Source organism: Rhinopithecus roxellana, chromosome 10 (genome assembly GCF_007565055.1).
Source record: "Rhinopithecus roxellana isolate Shanxi Qingling chromosome 10, ASM756505v1, whole genome shotgun sequence".
NCBI classification, from domain to species: domain Eukaryota; kingdom Metazoa; phylum Chordata; class Mammalia; order Primates; family Cercopithecidae; genus Rhinopithecus; species Rhinopithecus roxellana.
In genome coordinates this window covers 76,699,170-76,709,952 of record NC_044558.1, presented here as the reverse complement: position 1 = coordinate 76,709,952, position 10,783 = coordinate 76,699,170, and positions in this window count along the sequence as shown.

The window sequence follows — 10,783 nt, the reverse complement described above, 5'->3', positions numbered from 1 at the left end:
CTGAATTCTCCCACAACAAAGAAGTGTCTGAGAAGGCTTCTCTGCAGGTTTCTCTGAGGATAGTTCCTTATTCAGCATGCGATTCAACGATATCCAAGACATCACATCAGAGATTCCTCAAAATGAGTGCTAGGAAACTCCCCCGAGAAAGGGTGATAGAACACTGTGAAATGAATTCACATATCACAAAACAGTTTCTCAGAAAGCTTGGTTCTGCTTTCTCTTGGAGGGTATTTCTTTTCTCCTTCTATTCTTCAAAGCTATCTGAAATATCACTTCTCGGAATCCACGGAAACAGTCCTAAGAAACGGCTCCAAAAAACACTGGCGTAACTCTGTGAGTTGCATTCACACATGGCAATGCAGTTTCTCAGAAAGCTTCTCTTTAGTTATTATATGAGGATATTTCCTTTATCACCATGTGCCCCTACAGGCTCCAAAATATCACTTTGCAGATTCCACGAGAAGAGTGTTAGCAAACTTCTTCTTGAGGCAGAGGTTGTAACTCTGTGAGATGAACTCACAGATCAGAAAGAAGTTTCTCAGAAAGCTTCTTTCACGTTTTGAACGGAAGAAATTTCCTTTATCAGCGTAGGCCTCAATGTGATCCAAAGAAGCCCTTCTCAGTTTCCCCAAAGACAGTGTTAATGGACTGCTCCACGAAACATAAGTGTAACTCTGTGAGATGAATTCACACATCACCAAGAAGTTTCTAAGAAAGCTTCTTTCCAGTTTTCATATGTGGATATTTCCTTTGTCACTGTAATGTTCATTGCGCTGTGAAGTATCTAATTGCAGATTTCCAGAAAACTGTGCTAACAAACTGATCACTGAAGAGAAACGTGTAACTCTGTGAGTTGCATTCACACATGACAATGCAGTTTCTCAGAAAGCTTCTCTTTAGTTATTATGTGAGGATATTTGCTTTATCACCATGGGCTGCAATAGACTCCCAAATATCACTTTGCAGATTCCACGAAAAGAGTGTTAGCAATCTGCTTCTTGAGGCAGAGTTTGTAACTCTGTGAGATGAACTCACAGATCAGAAAGAAGTTTCTCAGAAAGCTTCTTTCACGTTTTGAACGGAAGAAATTTCCTTTATCAGCGTAGGCCTCAATGTGATCCAAAGAAGCCCTTCTCAGTTTCCCCAAAGACAGTGTTAATGGACTGCTCCACGAAACATAAGTGTAACTCTGTGAGATGAATTCACACATCACCAAGAAGTTTCTAAGAAAGCTTCTTTCCAGTTTTCATATGTGGATATTTCCTTTGTGACTGTAATGTTCATTGCGCTGTGAAGTATCTAATTGCAGATCTCCAGAAAACTGTGCTAACAAACTGATCACTGAAGAGAAACGTGTAACTCTGTGAGTTGCATTCACACATGGCAATGCAGTTTCTCAGAAAGCTTCTCTTTAGTTATTATGTGAGGATATTTCCTTTATCACCATGTGCCCCTACAGGCTCCAAAATATCACTTTGCAGATTCCACGAGAAGAGTGTTAGCAAACTTCTTCTTGAGGCAGAGGTTGTAACTCTGTGAGATGAACTCACAGATCAGAAAGAAGTTTCTCAGAAAGCTTCTTTCACGTTTTGAACGGAAGAAATTTCCTTTATCAGCGTAGGCCTCAATGTGATCCAAAGAAGCCCTTCTCAGTTTCCCCAAAGACAGTGTTAATGGACTGCTCCACGAAACATAAGTGTAACTCTGTGAGATGAATTCACACATCACCAAGAAGTTTCTAAGAAAGCTTCTTTCCAGTTTTCATATGTGGATATTTCCTTTGTCACTGTAATGTTCATTGCGCTGTGAAGTATCTAATTGCAGATTTCCAGAAAACTGTGCTAACAAACTGATCACTGAAGAGAAACGTGTAACTCTGTGAGTTGCATTCACACATGACAATGCAGTTTCTCAGAAAGCTTCTCTTTAGTTATTATGTGAGGATATTTGCTTTATCACCATGGGCTGCAATAGACTCCCAAATATCACTTTGCAGATTCCACGAAAAGAGTGTTAGCAATCTGCTTCTTGAGGCAGAGTTTGTAACTCTGTGAGATGAACTCACAGATCAGAAAGAAGTTTCTCAGAAAGCTTCTTTCACGTTTTGAACGGAAGAAATTTCCTTTATCAGCTTAGGCCTCAATGTGATCCAAAGAAGCCCTTCTCAGTTTCCCCAAAGACAGTGTTAATGGACTGCTCCACGAAACATAAGTGTAACTCTGTGAGATGAATTCACACATCACCAAGAAGTTTCTAAGAAAGCTTCTTTCTAGTTTTCATCTGTGGATATTTCCTTTGTCACTGTAATGTTCATTGCGCTATGAAGTATCTAATTGCAGATCTCCAGAAAACTGTGCTAACAAACTGATCACTGAAGAGAAACGTGTAACTCTGTGAGTTGCATTCACACATATCAATGCAGTTTCTCAGAAAGCTTCTCTTTAGTTATTATGTGAGGATATTTCCTTTATCACCATGTGCCCCTACAGGCTCCAAAATATCACTTTGCAGATTCCACGAGAAGAGTGTTAGCAAACTTCTTCTTGAGGCAGAGGTTGTAACTCTGTGAGATGAACTCACAGATCAGAAAGAAGTTTCTCAGAAAGCTTCTTTCACGTTTTGAACGGATGAAATTTCCTTTATCAGCGTAGGCCTCAATGTGATCCAAAGAAGCCCTTCTCAGTTTCCCCAAAGACAGTGTTAATGGACTGCTCCACGAAACATAAGTGTAACTCTGTGAGATGAATTCACACATCACCAAGAAGTTTCTAAGAAAGCTTCTTTCCAGTTTTCATATGTGGATATTTCCTTTGTCACTGTAATGTTCATTGCGCTGTGAAGTATCTAATTGCAGATTTCCAGAAAACTGTGCTAACAAACTGATCACTGAAGAGAAACGTGTAACTCTGTGAGTTGCATTCACACATGACAATGCAGTTTCTCAGAAAGCTTCTCTTTAGTTATTATGTGAGGATATTTGCTTTATCACCATGGGCTGCAATAGACTCCCAAATATCACTTTGCAGATTCCACGAAAAGAGTGTTAGCAATCTGCTTCTTGAGGCAGAGTTTGTAACTCTGTGAGATGAACTCACAGATCAGAAAGAAGTTTCTCAGAAAGCTTCTTTCACGTTTTGAACGGAAGAAATTTCCTTTATCAGCTTAGGCCCCAATGTGATCCAAAGAAGCCCTTCTCAGTTTCCCCAAAGACAGTGTTAATGGACTGCTCCACGAAACATAAGTGTAATTCTGTGAGATGAATTCACACATCACCAAGAAGTTTCTAAGAAAGCTTCTTTCCAGTTTTCATATGTGGATATTTCCTTTGTGACTGTAATGTTCATTGCGCTGTGAAGTATCTAATTGCAGATTTCCAGAAAACTGTGCTAACAAACTGATCACTGAAGGGAAACGTGTAACTCTGTGAGTTGCATTCACACATGGCAATGCAGTTTCTCAGAAAGCTTCTCTTTAGTTATTATGTGAGGATATTTCCTTTATCACCATGTGCCCCTACAGGCTCCCAAATATCACTTTGCAGATTCCACGAGAAGAGTGTTAGCAAACTTCTTCTTGAGGCAAGAGTTTGTAACTCTGTGACATGAACTCACAGATCAGAAAGAAGTTTCTCAGAAAGCTTCTTTCTCATTTTTATTGGAAGATGTTTCCATTGGCCCCTTTGGTTTCAAAGGGATCGGGAATATCTCTTCTCAGATTCCACACAAATAGGGCCAGGCCACGGCCCCACGAAATACAGCTGCAACTTAGTGAGTTGAATTCACACATCACAAAGCGGTTTCTCAGAAAGCTTCTTTCTTTAGTAAGACGAGGTTATTTGTGGTCTTGGAGCGCCACCGTGTGTCCTATTGCAGATTCTGCGAAAACTCTGCTAGCAAGTTTCTCAGTGGAAACAATGATGGACATCTGTGGGCTGAATTCACCCACAACAAAGAAGTGTCTGAGAAGGCTTCTCTGCAGGTTTCTCTGAGGATAGTTCCTTATTCAGCATGCGATTCAACGATATCCAAGACATCACATCAGAGATTCCTCAAAATGAGTGCTAGGAAACTCCCCCGAGAAAGGGTGATAGAACACTGTGAAATGAATTCACATATCACAAAACAGTTTCTCAGAAAGCTTGGTTCTGCTTTCTCTTGGAGGGTATTTCTTTTCTCCTTCTATTCTTCAAAGCTATCTGAAATATCACTTCTCGGAATCCACGGAAACAGTCCTAAGAAACGGCTCCAAAAAACACTGGCGTAACTCTGTGAGTTGCATTCACACATGGCAATGCAGTTTCTCAGAAAGCTTCTCTTTAGTTATTATGTGAGGATATTTCCTTTATCACCATGTGCCCCTACAGGCTCCCAAATATCACTTTGCAGATTCCACGAGAAGAGTGTTAGCAAACTTCTTCTTGAGGCAGAGGTTGTAACTCTGTGAGATGAACTCACAGATCAGAAAGAAGTTTCTCAGAAAGCTTCTTTCACGTTTTGAACGGAAGAAATTTCCTTTATCAGCGTAGGCCTCAATGTGATCCAAAGAAGCCCTTCTCAGTTTCCCCAAAGACAGTGTTAATGGACTGCTCCACGAAACATAAGTGTAACTCTGTGAGATGAATTCACACATCACCAAGAAGTTTCTAAGAAAGCTTCTTTCCAGTTTTCATATGTGGATATTTCCTTTGTCACTGTAATGTTCATTGCGCTGTGAAGTATCTAATTGCAGATTTCCAGAAAACTGTGCTAACAAACTGATCACTGAAGAGAAACGTGTAACTCTGTGAGTTGCATTCACACATGACAATGCAGTTTCTCAGAAAGCTTCTCTTTAGTTATTATGTGAGGATATTTGCTTTATCACCATGGGCTGCAATAGACTCCCAAATATCACTTTGCAGATTCCACGAAAAGAGTGTTAGCAATCTGCTTCTTGAGGCAGAGTTTGTAACTCTGTGAGATGAACTCACAGATCAGAAAGAAGTTTCTCAGAAAGCTTCTTTCACGTTTTGAACGGAAGAAATTTCCTTTATCAGCGTAGGCCTCAATGTGATCCAAAGAAGCCCTTCTCAGTTTCCCCAAAGACAGTGTTAATGGACTGCTCCACGAAACATAAGTGTAACTCTGTGAGATGAATTCACACATCACCAAGAAGTTTCTAAGAAAGCTTCTTTCCAGTTTTCATATGTGGATATTTCCTTTGTGACTGTAATGTTCATTGCGCTGTGAAGTATCTAATTGCAGATCTCCAGAAAACTGTGCTAACAAACTGATCACTGAAGAGAAACGTGTAACTCTGTGAGTTGCATTCACACATGGCAATGCAGTTTCTCAGAAAGCTTCTCTTTAGTTATTATGTGAGGATATTTCCTTTATCACCATGTGCCCCTACAGGCTCCAAAATATCACTTTGCAGATTCCACGAGAAGAGTGTTAGCAAACTTCTTCTTGAGGCAGAGGTTGTAACTCTGTGAGATGAACTCACAGATCAGAAAGAAGTTTCTCAGAAAGCTTCTTTCACGTTTTGAACGGAAGAAATTTCCTTTATCAGCGTAGGCCTCAATGTGATCCAAAGAAGCCCTTCTCAGTTTCCCCAAAGACAGTGTTAATGGACTGCTCCACGAAACATAAGTGTAACTCTGTGAGATGAATTCACACATCACCAAGAAGTTTCTAAGAAAGCTTCTTTCCAGTTTTCATATGTGGATATTTCCTTTGTCACTGTAATGTTCATTGCGCTGTGAAGTATCTAATTGCAGATTTCCAGAAAACTGTGCTAACAAACTGATCACTGAAGAGAAACGTGTAACTCTGTGAGTTGCATTCACACATGACAATGCAGTTTCTCAGAAAGCTTCTCTTTAGTTATTATGTGAGGATATTTGCTTTATCACCATGGGCTGCAATAGACTCCCAAATATCACTTTGCAGATTCCACGAAAAGAGTGTTAGCAATCTGCTTCTTGAGGCAGAGTTTGTAACTCTGTGAGATGAACTCACAGATCAGAAAGAAGTTTCTCAGAAAGCTTCTTTCACGTTTTGAACGGAAGAAATTTCCTTTATCAGCTTAGGCCTCAATGTGATCCAAAGAAGCCCTTCTCAGTTTCCCCAAAGACAGTGTTAATGGACTGCTCCACGAAACATAAGTGTAACTCTGTGAGATGAATTCACACATCACCAAGAAGTTTCTAAGAAAGCTTCTTTCTAGTTTTCATCTGTGGATATTTCCTTTGTCACTGTAATGTTCATTGCGCTATGAAGTATCTAATTGCAGATCTCCAGAAAACTGTGCTAACAAACTGATCACTGAAGAGAAACGTGTAACTCTGTGAGTTGCATTCACACATATCAATGCAGTTTCTCAGAAAGCTTCTCTTTAGTTATTATGTGAGGATATTTCCTTTATCACCATGTGCCCCTACAGGCTCCAAAATATCACTTTGCAGATTCCACGAGAAGAGTGTTAGCAAACTTCTTCTTGAGGCAGAGGTTGTAACTCTGTGAGATGAACTCACAGATCAGAAAGAAGTTTCTCAGAAAGCTTCTTTCACGTTTTGAACGGATGAAATTTCCTTTATCAGCGTAGGCCTCAATGTGATCCAAAGAAGCCCTTCTCAGTTTCCCCAAAGACAGTGTTAATGGACTGCTCCACGAAACATAAGTGTAACTCTGTGAGATGAATTCACACATCACCAAGAAGTTTCTAAGAAAGCTTCTTTCCAGTTTTCATATGTGGATATTTCCTTTGTCACTGTAATGTTCATTGCGCTGTGAAGTATCTAATTGCAGATTTCCAGAAAACTGTGCTAACAAACTGATCACTGAAGAGAAACGTGTAACTCTGTGAGTTGCATTCACACATGACAATGCAGTTTCTCAGAAAGCTTCTCTTTAGTTATTATGTGAGGATATTTGCTTTATCACCATGGGCTGCAATAGACTCCCAAATATCACTTTGCAGATTCCACGAAAAGAGTGTTAGCAATCTGCTTCTTGAGGCAGAGTTTGTAACTCTGTGAGATGAACTCACAGATCAGAAAGAAGTTTCTCAGAAAGCTTCTTTCACGTTTTGAACGGAAGAAATTTCCTTTATCAGCTTAGGCCCCAATGTGATCCAAAGAAGCCCTTCTCAGTTTCCCCAAAGACAGTGTTAATGGACTGCTCCACGAAACATAAGTGTAATTCTGTGAGATGAATTCACACATCACCAAGAAGTTTCTAAGAAAGCTTCTTTCCAGTTTTCATATGTGGATATTTCCTTTGTGACTGTAATGTTCATTGCGCTGTGAAGTATCTAATTGCAGATTTCCAGAAAACTGTGCTAACAAACTGATCACTGAAGGGAAACGTGTAACTCTGTGAGTTGCATTCACACATGGCAATGCAGTTTCTCAGAAAGCTTCTCTTTAGTTATTATGTGAGGATATTTCCTTTATCACCATGTGCCCCTACAGGCTCCCAAATATCACTTTGCAGATTCCACGAGAAGAGTGTTAGCAAACTTCTTCTTGAGGCAGAGGTTGTAACTCTGTGAGATGAACTCACAGATCAGAAAGAAGTTTCTCAGAAAGCTTCTTTCTCATTTTTATTGGAAGATGTTTCCATTGGCCCCTTTGGTTTCAAAGGGATCGGGAATATCTCTTCTCAGATTCCACACAAATAGGGCCAGGCCACGGCCCCACGAAATACAGCTGCAACTTAGTGAGTTGAATTCACACATCACAAAGCGGTTTCTCAGAAAGCTTCTTTCTTTAGTAAGACGAGGTTATTTGTGGTCTTGGAGCGCCACCGTGTGTCCTATTGCAGATTCTGCGAAAACTCTGCTAGCAAGTTTCTCAGTGGAAACAATGATGGACATCTGTGGGCTGAATTCACCCACAACAAAGAAGTGTCTGAGAAGGCTTCTCTGCAGGTTTCTCTGAGGATAGTTCCTTATTCAGCATGCGATTCAACGATATCCAAGACATCACATCAGAGATTCCTCAAAATGAGTGCTAGGAAACTCCCCCGATAAAGGGTGATAGAACACTGTGAAATGAATTCACATATCACAAAACAGTTTCTCAGAAAGCTTGGTTCTGCTTTCTCTTGGAGGGTATTTCTTTTCTCCTTCTATTCTTCAAAGCTATCTGAAATATCACTTCTCGGAATCCACGGAAACAGTCCTAAGAAACGGCTCCAAAAAACACTGGCGTAACTCTGTGAGTTGCATTCACACATGGCAATGCAGTTTCTCAGAAAGCTTCTCTTTAGTTATTATGTGAGGATATTTCCTTTATCACCATGTGCCCCTACAGGCTCCAAAATATCACTTTGCAGATTCCACGAGAAGAGTGTTAGCAAACTTCTTCTTGAGGCAGAGGTTGTAACTCTGTGAGATGAACTCACAGATCAGAAAGAAGTTTCTCAGAAAGCTTCTTTCACGTTTTGAACGGAAGAAATTTCCTTTATCAGCGTAGGCCTCAATGTGATCCAAAGAAGCCCTTCTCAGTTTCCCCAAAGACAGTGTTAATGGACTGCTCCACGAAACATAAGTGTAACTCTGTGAGATGAATTCACACATCACCAAGAAGTTTCTAAGAAAGCTTCTTTCCAGTTTTCATATGTGGATATTTCCTTTGTCACTGTAATGTTCATTGCGCTGTGAAGTATCTAATTGCAGATTTCCAGAAAACTGTGCTAACAAACTGATCACTGAAGAGAAACGTGTAACTCTGTGAGTTGCATTCACACATGACAATGCAGTTTCTCAGAAAGCTTCTCTTTAGTTATTATGTGAGGATATTTGCTTTATCACCATGGGCTGCAATAGACTCCCAAATATCACTTTGCAGATTCCACGAAAAGAGTGTTAGCAATCTGCTTCTTGAGGCAGAGTTTGTAACTCTGTGAGATGAACTCACAGATCAGAAAGAAGTTTCTCAGAAAGCTTCTTTCACGTTTTGAACGGAAGAAATTTCCTTTATCAGCGTAGGCCTCAATGTGATCCAAAGAAGCCCTTCTCAGTTTCCCCAAAGACAGTGTTAATGGACTGCTCCACGAAACATAAGTGTAACTCTGTGAGATGAATTCACACATCACCAAGAAGTTTCTAAGAAAGCTTCTTTCCAGTTTTCATATGTGGATATTTCCTTTGTGACTGTAATGTTCATTGCGCTGTGAAGTATCTAATTGCAGATCTCCAGAAAACTGTGCTAACAAACTGATCACTGAAGAGAAACGTGTAACTCTGTGAGTTGCATTCACACATGGCAATGCAGTTTCTCAGAAAGCTTCTCTTTAGTTATTATGTGAGGATATTTCCTTTATCACCATGTGCCCCTACAGGCTCCAAAATATCACTTTGCAGATTCCACGAGAAGAGTGTTAGCAAACTTCTTCTTGAGGCAGAGGTTGTAACTCTGTGAGATGAACTCACAGATCAGAAAGAAGTTTCTCAGAAAGCTTCTTTCACGTTTTGAACGGAAGAAATTTCCTTTATCAGCGTAGGCCTCAATGTGATCCAAAGAAGCCCTTCTCAGTTTCCCCAAAGACAGTGTTAATGGACTGCTCCACGAAACATAAGTGTAACTCTGTGAGATGAATTCACACATCACCAAGAAGTTTCTAAGAAAGCTTCTTTCCAGTTTTCATATGTGGATATTTCCTTTGTCACTGTAATGTTCATTGCGCTGTGAAGTATCTAATTGCAGATTTCCAGAAAACTGTGCTAACAAACTGATCACTGAAGAGAAACGTGTAACTCTGTGAGTTGCATTCACACATGACAATGCAGTTTCTCAGAAAGCTTCTCTTTAGTTATTATGTGAGGATATTTGCTTTATCACCATGGGCTGCAATAGACTCCCAAATATCACTTTGCAGATTCCACGAAAAGAGTGTTAGCAATCTGCTTCTTGAGGCAGAGTTTGTAACTCTGTGAGATGAACTCACAGATCAGAAAGAAGTTTCTCAGAAAGCTTCTTTCACGTTTTGAACGGAAGAAATTTCCTTTATCAGCTTAGGCCTCAATGTGATCCAAAGAAGCCCTTCTCAGTTTCCCCAAAGACAGTGTTAATGGACTGCTCCACGAAACATAAGTGTAACTCTGTGAGATGAATTCACACATCACCAAGAAGTTTCTAAGAAAGCTTCTTTCTAGTTTTCATCTGTGGATATTTCCTTTGTCACTGTAATGTTCATTGCGCTATGAAGTATCTAATTGCAGATCTCCAGAAAACTGTGCTAACAAACTGATCACTGAAGAGAAACGTGTAACTCTGTGAGTTGCATTCACACATATCAATGCAGTTTCTCAGAAAGCTTCTCTTTAGTTATTATGTGAGGATATTTCCTTTATCACCATGTGACCCTACAGGCTCCAAAATATCACTTTGCAGATTCCACGAGAAGAGTGTTAGCAAACTTCTTCTTGAGGCAGAGGTTGTAACTCTGTGAGATGAACTCACAGATCAGAAAGAAGTTTCTCAGAAAGCTTCTTTCACGTTTTGAACGGATGAAATTTCCTTTATCAGCGTAGGCCTCAATGTGATCCAAAGAAGCCCTTCTCAGTTTCCCCAAAGACAGTGTTAATGGACTGCTCCACGAAACATAAGTGTAACTCTGTGAGATGAATTCACACATCACCAAGAAGTTTCTAAGAAAGCTTCTTTCCAGTTTTCATATGTGGATATTTCCTTTGTCACTGTAATGTTCATTGCGCTGTGAAGTATCTAATTGCAGATTTCCAGAAAACTGTGCTAACAAACTGATCACTGAAGAGAAACGTGTAACTCTGTGAG